Below are 13369 nucleotides of genomic sequence, written 5' to 3'. Positions count from 1 at the left end.
ACAAGGAGTAAACAGAATTTTACTGATTTTCTTTGCATTTAAATGAATTCCCATAACAAGGCACTCATGAAAAGGAATGTTCTCCTCTACTGCTTCAGAGATGTCTGTTTCCGCACGGTTTTGAACCGGGGACCTTTCGCGTGTGAGGCGAACGTGATAACCACTACACTACGGAAACTACATGTTCAAAAAACTACAATGAGGATATAGAATTTTACTTATATTCTTTGCATGTATTTGCGTTCCCATAATGAGGAGCACATAAAACACAGAGTTTTCCTTTATGTCTCAGAGGTGTCTGCTTCCGCACGGTTTTGAAACAGGGACCTAGAGCTGTTGAGTCAAACGTGATAACCGCTACACTACGGAAACTGCTAGTTGAAGAGTCTACAAGGAGTAAACAGAATTTTACTGATTTTCTTTGCATTTAAATGAATTCCCATAACGAGGCACTCATGAAAAGGAATGTTCTCTTCTATTGTTTCAGAGATGTCTGTTTGCGCCCGGTTTTGAACCGGGGACCTTTCGCGTGTGAGGCGAACGTGATAACCACTACACTACGGAAACTACATTTAAAAAAAACTAAAATGAGTATATAGAATTTTACTTATATTCTTTGCATGTATTTGCGTTCCCATAATGAGGAGCACATAAAACAAAGAGTTTTCCTTTATGTCTCAGAGGTCTCTGCTTCCGCACGGTTTTGAAACAGGGACCTAGAGCGGTTGAGTCAAACGTGATAACCGCTGCACTACGGAAACTGCTAGTTGAAGAGTCTACAAGGAGTAAACAGAATTTTACTGATTTTCTTTGCATTTAAATGAATTCCCATAACGAGGCACTCATGAAAAGGAATGTTCTCCTCTATTGTTTCAGAGATGTCTGTTTCCGCCCGGTTTTGAACCGGGGACCTTTCGCGTGTGAGGCGAACGTGATAACCACTACACTACGGAAACTACATTTTTTAAAAACTACAATGAGTATATAGAATTTTACTTATATTCTTTGCATGTATTTGCGTTCCCATAATGAGGAGCACATAAAACAAAGAGTTTTTCTTTATGTCTCAGAGGTCTCTGCTTCCGCACGGTTTTGAAACAGGGACCGAGAGCGGTTGAGTCAAACGTGATAAACGCTACACTACGGAAACTGCTAGTTGAAGAGTCTACAAGGAGTAAACAGAATTTTACTGATTTTCTTTGCATTTAAATGAATTCCCATCACGAGGCACTCATGAAAAGGAATGTTCTCCTCTAACGTTTCAGAGATGTCTGTTTCCACCCGGTTTTGAACCGGGGACCTTTCACGTGTGAGGCGAACGTGATAACCACTACACTACTGAAACTACATGGTAAAAAAAGTACAATGAGTATATAGAATTTTACTTATATTCTTTGCATGTATTTGCGTTCCCATACTGAGGAGCACATAAAACAAAGAGTTTTCCTTTATGTCTCAGAGGTCTCTGCTTCCGCACGGTTTTGAAACAGGGACCGAGAGCGGTTGAGTCAAACGTGATAACCGCTACACTACGGAAACTGCTAGTTGAAGAGTCTACAAGGAGTAAACAGAATTTTACTGATTTTCTTTGCATTTAAATGAATTCCCATAACAAGGCACTCATGAAAAGGAATGTTCTCCTCTACTGCTTCAGAGATGTCTGTTTCCGCACGGTTTTGAACCGGGGACCTTTCGCGTGTGAGGCGAACGTGATAACCACTACACTACGGAAACTACATGTTCAAAAAACTACAATGAGGATATAGAATTTTACTTATATTCTTTGCATGTATTTGCGTTCCCATAATGAGGAGCACATAAAACACAGAGTTTTCCTTTATGTCTCAGAGGTGTCTGCTTCCGCACGGTTTTGAAACAGGGACCTAGAGCTGTTGAGTCAAACGTGATAACCGCTACACTACGGAAACTGCTAGTTGAAGAGTCTACAAGGAGTAAACAGAATTTTACTGATTTTCTTTGCATTTAAATGAATTCCCATAACGAGGCACTCATGAAAAAGAATGTTCTCTTCTATTGTTTCAGAGATGTCTGTTTCTGCCCGGTTTTGAACCGGGGACCTTTCGCGTGTGAGGCGAACGTGATAACCACTACACTACAGAAACTACATGTTCAAAAAACTACAATGAGGATATAGAATTTTACTTATATTCTTTGCATGTATTTGCGTTCCCATAATGAGGAGCACATAAAACACAGAGTTTTCCTTTATGTCTCAGAGGTGTCTGCTTCCGCAGGGTTTTGAAACAGGGACCTAGAGCGGTTGAGTCAAACGTGATAACCGCTACACTACGGAAACTGCTAGTTGAAGAGTCTACAAGGAGTAAACAGAATTTTACTGATTTTCTTTGCATTTAAATGAATTCCCATAACAAGGCACTCATGAAAAGGAATGTTCTCCTCTACTGCTTCAGAGATGTCTGTTTCCGCACGGTTTTGAACCGGGGACCTTTCGCGTGTGAGGCGAACGTGATAACCACTACACTACGGAAACTACATGTTCAAAAAACTACAATGAGGATATAGAATTTTACTTATATTCTTTGCATGTATTTGCGTTCCCATAATGAGGAGCACATAAAACAAAGAGTTTTTCTTTATGTCTCAGAGGTCTCTGCTTCCGCACGGTTTTGAAACAGGGACCGAGAGCGGTTGAGTCAAACGTGATAACCGCTACACTACGGAAACTGCTAGTTGAAGAGTCTACAAGGAGTAAACAGAATTTTACTGATTTTCTTTGCATTTAAATGAATTCCCATAACGAGGCACTCATGAAAAGGAATGTTCTCTTCTATTGTTTCAGAGATGTCTGTTTCTGCCCGGTTTTGAACCGGGGACCTTTCGCGTGTGAGGCGAACGTGATAACCACTACACTACAGAAACTACATGTTCAAAAAACTACAATGAGGATATAGAATTTTACTTATATTCTTTGCATGTATTTGCGTTCCCATAATGAGGAGCACATAAAACACAGAGTTTTCCTTTATGTCTCAGAGGTGTCTGCTTCCGCAGGGTTTTGAAACAGGGACCTAGAGCGGTTGAGTCAAACGTGATAACCGCTACACTACGGAAACTGCTAGTTGAAGAGTCTACAAGGAGTAAACAGAATTTTACTGATTTTCTTTGCATTTAAATGAATTCCCATAACAAGGCACTCATGAAAAGGAATGTTCTCCTCTACTGCTTCAGAGATGTCTGTTTCCGCACGGTTTTGAACCGGGGACCTTTCGCGTGTGAGGCGAACGTGATAACCACTACACTACGGAAACTACATGTTCAAAAAACTACAATGAGGATATAGAATTTTACTTATATTCTTTGCATGTATTTGCGTTCCCATAATGAGGAGCACATAAAACACAGAGTTTTCCTTTATGTCTCAGAGGTGTCTGCTTCCGCACGGTTTTGAAACAGGGACCTAGAGCTGTTGAGTCAAACGTGATAACCGCTACACTACGGAAACTGCTAGTTGAAGAGTCTACAAGGAGTAAACAGAATTTTACTGATTTTCTTTGCATTTAAATGAATTCCCATAACGAGGCACTCATGAAAAGGAATGTTCTCTTCTATTGTTTCAGAGATGTCTGTTTGCGCCCGGTTTTGAACCGGGGACCTTTCGCGTGTGAGGCGAACGTGATAACCACTACACTACGGAAACTACATTTAAAAAAAACTAAAATGAGTATATAGAATTTTACTTATATTCTTTGCATGTATTTGCGTTCCCATAATGAGGAGCACATAAAACAAAGAGTTTTCCTTTATGTCTCAGAGGTCTCTGCTTCCGCACGGTTTTGAAACAGGGACCTAGAGCGGTTGAGTCAAACGTGATAACCGCTGCACTACGGAAACTGCTAGTTGAAGAGTCTACAAGGAGTAAACAGAATTTTACTGATTTTCTTTGCATTTAAATGAATTCCCATAACGAGGCACTCATGAAAAGGAATGTTCTCCTCTATTGTTTCAGAGATGTCTGTTTCCGCCCGGTTTTGAACCGGGGACCTTTCGCGTGTGAGGCGAACGTGATAACCACTACACTACGGAAACTACATTTTTTAAAAACTACAATGAGTATATAGAATTTTACTTATATTCTTTGCATGTATTTGCGTTCCCATAATGAGGAGCACATAAAACAAAGAGTTTTTCTTTATGTCTCAGAGGTCTCTGCTTCCGCACGGTTTTGAAACAGGGACCGAGAGCGGTTGAGTCAAACGTGATAAACGCTACACTACGGAAACTGCTAGTTGAAGAGTCTACAAGGAGTAAACAGAATTTTACTGATTTTCTTTGCATTTAAATGAATTCCCATCACGAGGCACTCATGAAAAGGAATGTTCTCCTCTAACGTTTCAGAGATGTCTGTTTCCACCCGGTTTTGAACCGGGGACCTTTCACGTGTGAGGCGAACGTGATAACCACTACACTACTGAAACTACATGGTAAAAAAAGTACAATGAGTATATAGAATTTTACTTATATTCTTTGCATGTATTTGCGTTCCCATACTGAGGAGCACATAAAACAAAGAGTTTTCCTTTATGTCTCAGAGGTCTCTGCTTCCGCACGGTTTTGAAACAGGGACCGAGAGCGGTTGAGTCAAACGTGATAACCGCTACACTACGGAAACTGCTAGTTGAAGAGTCTACAAGGAGTAAACAGAATTTTACTGATTTTCTTTGCATTTAAATGAATTCCCATAACAAGGCACTCATGAAAAGGAATGTTCTCCTCTACTGCTTCAGAGATGTCTGTTTCCGCACGGTTTTGAACCGGGGACCTTTCGCGTGTGAGGCGAACGTGATAACCACTACACTACGGAAACTACATGTTCAAAAAACTACAATGAGGATATAGAATTTTACTTATATTCTTTGCATGTATTTGCGTTCCCATAATGAGGAGCACATAAAACACAGAGTTTTCCTTTATGTCTCAGAGGTGTCTGCTTCCGCACGGTTTTGAAACAGGGACCTAGAGCTGTTGAGTCAAACGTGATAACCGCTACACTACGGAAACTGCTAGTTGAAGAGTCTACAAGGAGTAAACAGAATTTTACTGATTTTCTTTGCATTTAAATGAATTCCCATAACGAGGCACTCATGAAAAAGAATGTTCTCTTCTATTGTTTCAGAGATGTCTGTTTCTGCCCGGTTTTGAACCGGGGACCTTTCGCGTGTGAGGCGAACGTGATAACCACTACACTACAGAAACTACATGTTCAAAAAACTACAATGAGGATATAGAATTTTACTTATATTCTTTGCATGTATTTGCGTTCCCATAATGAGGAGCACATAAAACACAGAGTTTTCCTTTATGTCTCAGAGGTGTCTGCTTCCGCAGGGTTTTGAAACAGGGACCTAGAGCGGTTGAGTCAAACGTGATAACCGCTACACTACGGAAACTGCTAGTTGAAGAGTCTACAAGGAGTAAACAGAATTTTACTGATTTTCTTTGCATTTAAATGAATTCCCATAACAAGGCACTCATGAAAAGGAATGTTCTCCTCTACTGCTTCAGAGATGTCTGTTTCCGCACGGTTTTGAACCGGGGACCTTTCGCGTGTGAGGCGAACGTGATAACCACTACACTACGGAAACTACATGTTCAAAAAACTACAATGAGGATATAGAATTTTACTTATATTCTTTGCATGTATTTGCGTTCCCATAATGAGGAGCACATAAAACAAAGAGTTTTTCTTTATGTCTCAGAGGTCTCTGCTTCCGCACGGTTTTGAAACAGGGACCGAGAGCGGTTGAGTCAAACGTGATAACCGCTACACTACGGAAACTGCTAGTTGAAGAGTCTACAAGGAGTAAACAGAATTTTACTGATTTTCTTTGCATTTAAATGAATTCCCATAACGAGGCACTCATGAAAAGGAATGTTCTCTTCTATTGTTTCAGAGATGTCTGTTTCTGCCCGGTTTTGAACCGGGGACCTTTCGCGTGTGAGGCGAACGTGATAACCACTACACTACAGAAACTACATGTTCAAAAAACTACAATGAGGATATAGAATTTTACTTATATTCTTTGCATGTATTTGCGTTCCCATAATGAGGAGCACATAAAACACAGAGTTTTCCTTTATGTCTCAGAGGTGTCTGCTTCCGCAGGGTTTTGAAACAGGGACCTAGAGCGGTTGAGTCAAACGTGATAACCGCTACACTACGGAAACTGCTAGTTGAAGAGTCTACAAGGAGTAAACAGAATTTTACTGATTTTCTTTGCATTTAAATGAATTCCCATAACAAGGCACTCATGAAAAGGAATGTTCTCCTCTACTGCTTCAGAGATGTCTGTTTCCGCACGGTTTTGAACCGGGGACCTTTCGCGTGTGAGGCGAACGTGATAACCACTACACTACGGAAACTACATGTTCAAAAAACTACAATGAGGATATAGAATTTTACTTATATTCTTTGCATGTATTTGCGTTCCCATAATGAGGAGCACATAAAACACAGAGTTTTCCTTTATGTCTCAGAGGTGTCTGCTTCCGCACGGTTTTGAAACAGGGACCTAGAGCTGTTGAGTCAAACGTGATAACCGCTACACTACGGAAACTGCTAGTTGAAGAGTCTACAAGGAGTAAACAGAATTTTACTGATTTTCTTTGCATTTAAATGAATTCCCATAACGAGGCACTCATGAAAAGGAATGTTCTCTTCTATTGTTTCAGAGATGTCTGTTTGCGCCCGGTTTTGAACCGGGGACCTTTCGCGTGTGAGGCGAACGTGATAACCACTACACTACGGAAACTACATTTAAAAAAAACTAAAATGAGTATATAGAATTTTACTTATATTCTTTGCATGTATTTGCGTTCCCATAATGAGGAGCACATAAAACAAAGAGTTTTCCTTTATGTCTCAGAGGTCTCTGCTTCCGCACGGTTTTGAAACAGGGACCTAGAGCGGTTGAGTCAAACGTGATAACCGCTGCACTACGGAAACTGCTAGTTGAAGAGTCTACAAGGAGTAAACAGAATTTTACTGATTTTCTTTGCATTTAAATGAATTCCCATAACGAGGCACTCATGAAAAGGAATGTTCTCCTCTATTGTTTCAGAGATGTCTGTTTCCGCCCGGTTTTGAACCGGGGACCTTTCGCGTGTGAGGCGAACGTGATAACCACTACACTACGGAAACTACATTTTTTAAAAACTACAATGAGTATATAGAATTTTACTTATATTCTTTGCATGTATTTGCGTTCCCATAATGAGGAGCACATAAAACAAAGAGTTTTTCTTTATGTCTCAGAGGTCTCTGCTTCCGCACGGTTTTGAAACAGGGACCGAGAGCGGTTGAGTCAAACGTGATAAACGCTACACTACGGAAACTGCTAGTTGAAGAGTCTACAAGGAGTAAACAGAATTTTACTGATTTTCTTTGCATTTAAATGAATTCCCATCACGAGGCACTCATGAAAAGGAATGTTCTCCTCTAACGTTTCAGAGATGTCTGTTTCCACCCGGTTTTGAACCGGGGACCTTTCACGTGTGAGGCGAACGTGATAACCACTACACTACTGAAACTACATGGTAAAAAAAGTACAATGAGTATATAGAATTTTACTTATATTCTTTGCATGTATTTGCGTTCCCATACTGAGGAGCACATAAAACAAAGAGTTTTCCTTTATGTCTCAGAGGTCTCTGCTTCCGCACGGTTTTGAAACAGGGACCGAGAGCGGTTGAGTCAAACGTGATAACCGCTACACTACGGAAACTGCTAGTTCAAGAGTCTACAAGGAGTAAACAGAATTTTACTGATTTTCTTTGCATTTCAATGAATTCCCATAACGAGGCACTCATGAAAAGGAATGTTCTCCTCTACTGCTTCAGAGATGTCTGTTTCCGCCCGGTTTTGAACCAGGGACCTTTCGCCTGTGAGGCGAACGTGATAACCACTACACTACAGAAACTACATTAAAAAAAAACTACAATGAGTATATAGAATTTTATTTATATTCTTTGCATGTATTTGCGTTCCCATAATGAGGAGCACATAAAAAAAAGAGTTTTCCTTTATGTCTCAGAGGTCTCTGCTTCCGCACGGTTTTGAAACAGGGACCGAGAGCGGTTGAGTCAAACGTGATAACCGCTACACTACGGAAACTGCTAGTTGAAGAGTCTACAAGGAGTAAACAGAATTTTACTGATTTTCTTTGCATTTAAATGAATTCCCATAACGAGGCACTCATGAAAAGGAATGTTCTCCTCTACTGCTTCAGAGATGTCTGTTTCTGCCCGGTTTTGAACCGGGGACCTTTCGCCTGTGAGGCGAACGTGATAACCACTACACTACAGAAACTACATGTTCAAAAAACTACAATGAGAATATAGAATTTTACTTATATTCTTTGCAAGTATTTGCGTTCCCATAATGAGGAGCACATAAAACACACAGTTTTCCTTTATGTCTCAGAGGTCTCTGCTTCCGCACGGTTTTGAAACAGGGACCGAGAGCGGTTGAGTCAAACGTGATAACCGCTACACTACGGAAACTGCTAGTTGAAGAGTCTACAAGGAGTAAACAGAATTTTACTGATTTTCTTTGCATTTAAATGAATTCCCATAACGAGACACTCATGAAAAGGAATGTTCTCCTCTACTGCTTCAGAGATGTCTGTTTCTGCCCGGTTTTGAACCGGGGACCTTTCGCCTGTGAGGCGAACGTGATAACCACTACACTACAGAAACTACATGTTCAAAAAACTACAATGAGAATATAGAATTTTACTTATATTCTTTGCAAGTATTTGCGTTCCCATAATGAGGAGCACATAAAACACACAGTTTTCCTTTATGTCTCAGAGGTCTCTGCTTCCGCACGGTTTTGAAACAGGGACTGAGAGCGGTTGAGTCAAACGTGATAACCGCTACACTACGGAAACTGCTAGTTGAAGAGTCTACAAGGAGTAAACAGAATTTTACTGATTTTCTTTGCATTTAAATGAATTCCCATAACGAGGCACTCATGAAAAGGAATGTTCTCCTCTACTGCTTCAGAGATGTCTGTTTCTGCCCGGTTTTGAACCGGGGACCTTTCGCCTGTGAGGCGAACGTGATAACCACTACACTACAGAAACTACATGTTCAAAAAACTACAATGAGAATATAGAATTTTACTTATATTCTTTGCAAGTATTTGCGTTCCCATAATGAGGAGCACATAAAACACACAGTTTTCCTTTATGTCTCAGAGGTGTCTGCTTCCGCACGGTTTTGAAACAGGGACCTAGAGCTGTTGAGTCAAACGTGATAACCGCTACACTACGGAAACTGCTAGTTGAAGAGTCTACAAGGAGTAAACAGAATTTTACTGATTTTCTTTGCATTTAAATGAATTCCCATAACGAGGCACTCATGAAAAGGAATGTTCTCCTCTATTGTTTCAGAGATGTCTGTTTCCGCCCGGTTTTGAACCGGGGACCTTTCGCGTGTGAGGCGAACGTGATAACCACTACACTACGGAAACTACATTTTTTTTAAACTACAATGAGTATATAGAATTTTACTTATATTCTTTGCATGTATTTGCGTTCCCATAATGAGGAGCACATAAAACAAAGAGTTTTTCTTTATGTCTCAGAGGTCTCTGCTTCCGCACGGTTTTGAAACAGGGACCGAGAGCGGTTGAGTCAAACGTGATAACCGCTACACTACGGAAACTGCTAGTTGAAGAGTCTACAAGGAGTAAACAGAATTTTACTGATTTTCTTTGCATTTAAATGAATTCCCATAACGAGACACTCATGAAGAGGAATGTTCTCCTCTACTGCTTCAGAGATGTCTGTTTCCGCCCGGTTTTGAACCGGGGACCTTTCGCGTGTGAGGCAAACGTGATAACCACTACACTACTGAAACTACATGTTTAAATAACTACAATGAGTATATAGAATTGTACTTATATTATTTGCATGTATTTACGTTCCCATAATGAGGAGCACTTAAAACACAGAGTTTTCCTTTATGTCTCAGAAGTCTCTGCTTCCGCACAGTTTTGAAACAGGGACCTAGAACGTTTGAGTCAAACGTGATAACCGCTACACTACGGAAACTGCTAGTTGAAGAGTCTACAAGGAGTAAACAGAATTTTACTGATTTTCTTTGCATTTAAATGAATTCCCATCACGAGGCACTCATGAAAAGGAATGTTCTCCTCTAATGTTTCAGAGATGTCTGTTTCCACCCGGTTTTGAACCGGGGACCTTTCGCGTTTGAGGAAAACGTGATAACCACTACACTACGAAAACTACATGTTAAAAGAACTACAATGAGTATATAGAATTTTACTTATATTCTTTGCATGTATTTGCGTTCCCATAATACGCAGAGTTTTCTGTTACTTCTTGTATGTGTCAGCGGTCTCTGCTTCCGCACGGTTTTGAAACAGGGACCTAGAGCGGTTGAGTCAAACGTGATAACCGCTGCACTACGGAAACTGCTAGTTGAAGAGTCTACAAGGAGTAAACAGAATTTTACTGATTTTCTTTGCATTTAAATGAATTCCCATAACGAGGCACTCATGAAAAGGAATGTTCTCCTCTACTGCTTCAGAGATGTCTGTTTCTGCCCGGTTTTGAACCGGAGACCTTTCGCGTGTGAGGGGAACGTGATAACCACTACACTACAGAAACTACATGTTCAAAAAACTACAATGAGGATATAGAATTTTACTTATATTCTTTGCATGTATTTGCGTTCCCATAATGAGGAGCACATAAAACACAGAGTTTTCCTTTATGTCTCAGAGGTGTCTGCTTCCGCAGGGTTTTGAAACAGGGACCTAGAGCGGTTGAGTCAATTGTGATAACCGCTACACTACGGAAACTGCTAGTTGAAGAGTCTACAAGGAGTAAACAGAATTTTACTGATTTTCTTTGCATTTAAATGAATTCCCATAACAAGGCACTCATGAAAAGGAATGTTCTCCTCTACTGCTTCAGCGATGTCTGTTTCCGCCCGGTTTTGAACCAGGGACCTTTCGCGTGTGAGGCGAACGTGATAACCACTACACTACAGAAACTACATGTTCAAAAAACTACAATGAGGATATAGAATTTTACTTATATTCTTTGCATGTATTTGCGTTCCCATAATGAGGAGCACATAAAACACAGAGTTTTCCTTTATGTCTCAGAGGTGTCTGCTTCCGCACGGTTTTGAAACAGGGACCTAGAGCTGTTGAGTCAAACGTGATAACCGCTACACTACGGAAACTGCTAGTTGAAGAGTCTACAAGGAGTAAACAGAATTTTACTGATTTTCTTTGCATTTAAATGAATTCCCATAACGAGGCACTCATGAAAAGCAATGTTCTCCTCTATTGTTTCAGAGTTGTCTGTTTCCGCCCGGTTTTGAACCAGGGACCTTTCGCGTGTGAGGCAAACGTGATAACCACTACACTACGGAAACTACATTTAAAAAAAACTACAATGAGTATATAGAATTTTACTTATATTCTTTGCATGTATTTGCGTTCCCATAATGAGGAGCACATAAAACAAAGAGTTTTTCTTTATGTCTCAGCGGTCTCTGCTTCCGCACGGTTTTGAAACAGGGACCGAGAGCGGTTGAGTCAAACGTGATAACCGCTGCACTACGGAAACTGCTAGTTGAAGAGTCTACAAGGAGTAAACAGAATTTTACTGATTTTCTTTGCATTTAAATGAATTCCCATAACGAGGCACTCATGAAAAGGAATGTTCTCCTCTACTGCTTCAGAGATGTCTGTTTCTGCCCGGTTTTGAACCGGGGACCTTTCGCGTGTGAGGCGAACGTGATAACCACTACACTACAGAAACTACATGTTCAAAAAACTACAATGAGGATATAGAATTTTACTTATATTCTTTGCATGTATTTGCGTTCCCATAATGAGGAGCACATAAAACACAGAGTTTTCCTTTATGTCTCAGAGGTGTCTGCTTCCGCAGGGTTTTGAAACAGGGACCTAGAGCGGTTGAGTCAAACGTGATAACCGCTACACTACGGAAACTGCTAGTTGAAGAGTCTACAAGGAGTAAACAGAATTTTACTGATTTTCTTTGCATTTAAATGAATTCCCATAACAAGGCACTCATGAAAAGGAATGTTCTCCTCTACTGCTTCAGAGATGTCTGTTTCCGCACGGTTTTGAACCGGGGACCTTTCGCGTGTGAGGCGAACGTGATAACCACTACACTACGGAAACTACATGTTCAAAAAACTACAATGAGGATATAGAATTTTACTTATATTCTTTGCATGTATTTGCGTTCCCATAATGAGGAGCACATAAAACACAGAGTTTTCCTTTATGTCTCAGAGGTGTCTGCTTCCGCACGGTTTTGAAACAGGGACCTAGAGCTGTTGAGTCAAACGTGATAACCGCTACACTACGGAAACTGCTAGTTGAAGAGTCTACAAGGAGTAAACAGAATTTTACTGATTTTCTTTGCATTTAAATGAATTCCCATAACGAGGCACTCATGAAAAGGAATGTTCTCTTCTATTGTTTCAGAGATGTCTGTTTGCGCCCGGTTTTGAACCGGGGACCTTTCGCGTGTGAGGCGAACGTGATAACCACTACACTACGGAAACTACATTTTAAAAAAACTAAAATGAGTATATAGAATTTTACTTATATTCTTTGCATGTATTTGCGTTCCCATAATGAGGAGCACATAAAACAAAGAGTTTTCCTTTATGTCTCAGAGGTCTCTGCTTCCGCACGGTTTTGAAACAGGGACCTAGAGCGGTTGAGTCAAACGTGATAACCGCTGCACTACGGAAACTGCTAGTTGAAGAGTCTACAAGGAGTAAACAGAATTTTACTGATTTTCTTTGCATTTAAATGAATTCCCATAACGAGACACTCATGAAGAGGAATGTTCTCCTCTACTGCTTCAGAGATGTCTGTTTCCGCCCGGTTTTGAACCGGGGACCTTTCGCGTGTGAGGCAAACGTGATAACCACTACACTACGGAAACTACATGTTTAAATAACTACAATGAGTATATAGAATTGTACTTATATTATTTGCATGTATTTACGTTCCCATAATGAGGAGCACTTAAAACACAGAGTTTTCCTTTATGTCTCAGAAGTCTCTGCTTCCGCACAGTTTTGAAACAGGGACCTAGAACGTTTGAGTCAAACGTGATAACCGCTACACTACGGAAACTGCTAGTTGAAGAGTCTACAAGGAGTAAACAGAATTTTACTGATTTTCTTTGCATTTAAATGAATTCCCATAACGAGGCACTCATGAAAAGGAATGTTCTCCTCTAATGTTTCAGAGATGTCTGTTTCCACCCGGTTTTGAACCGGGGACCTTTCGCGTTTGAGG

Source organism: Coregonus lavaretus, assembly GCF_964263955.1.
Source record: "Coregonus lavaretus genome assembly, chromosome: 36".
Lineage (NCBI taxonomy): Eukaryota > Metazoa > Chordata > Actinopteri > Salmoniformes > Salmonidae > Coregonus > Coregonus lavaretus.
The sequence above is the reverse complement of the archived record's forward strand: the minus strand, read 5'-3'. Positions refer to the sequence as shown.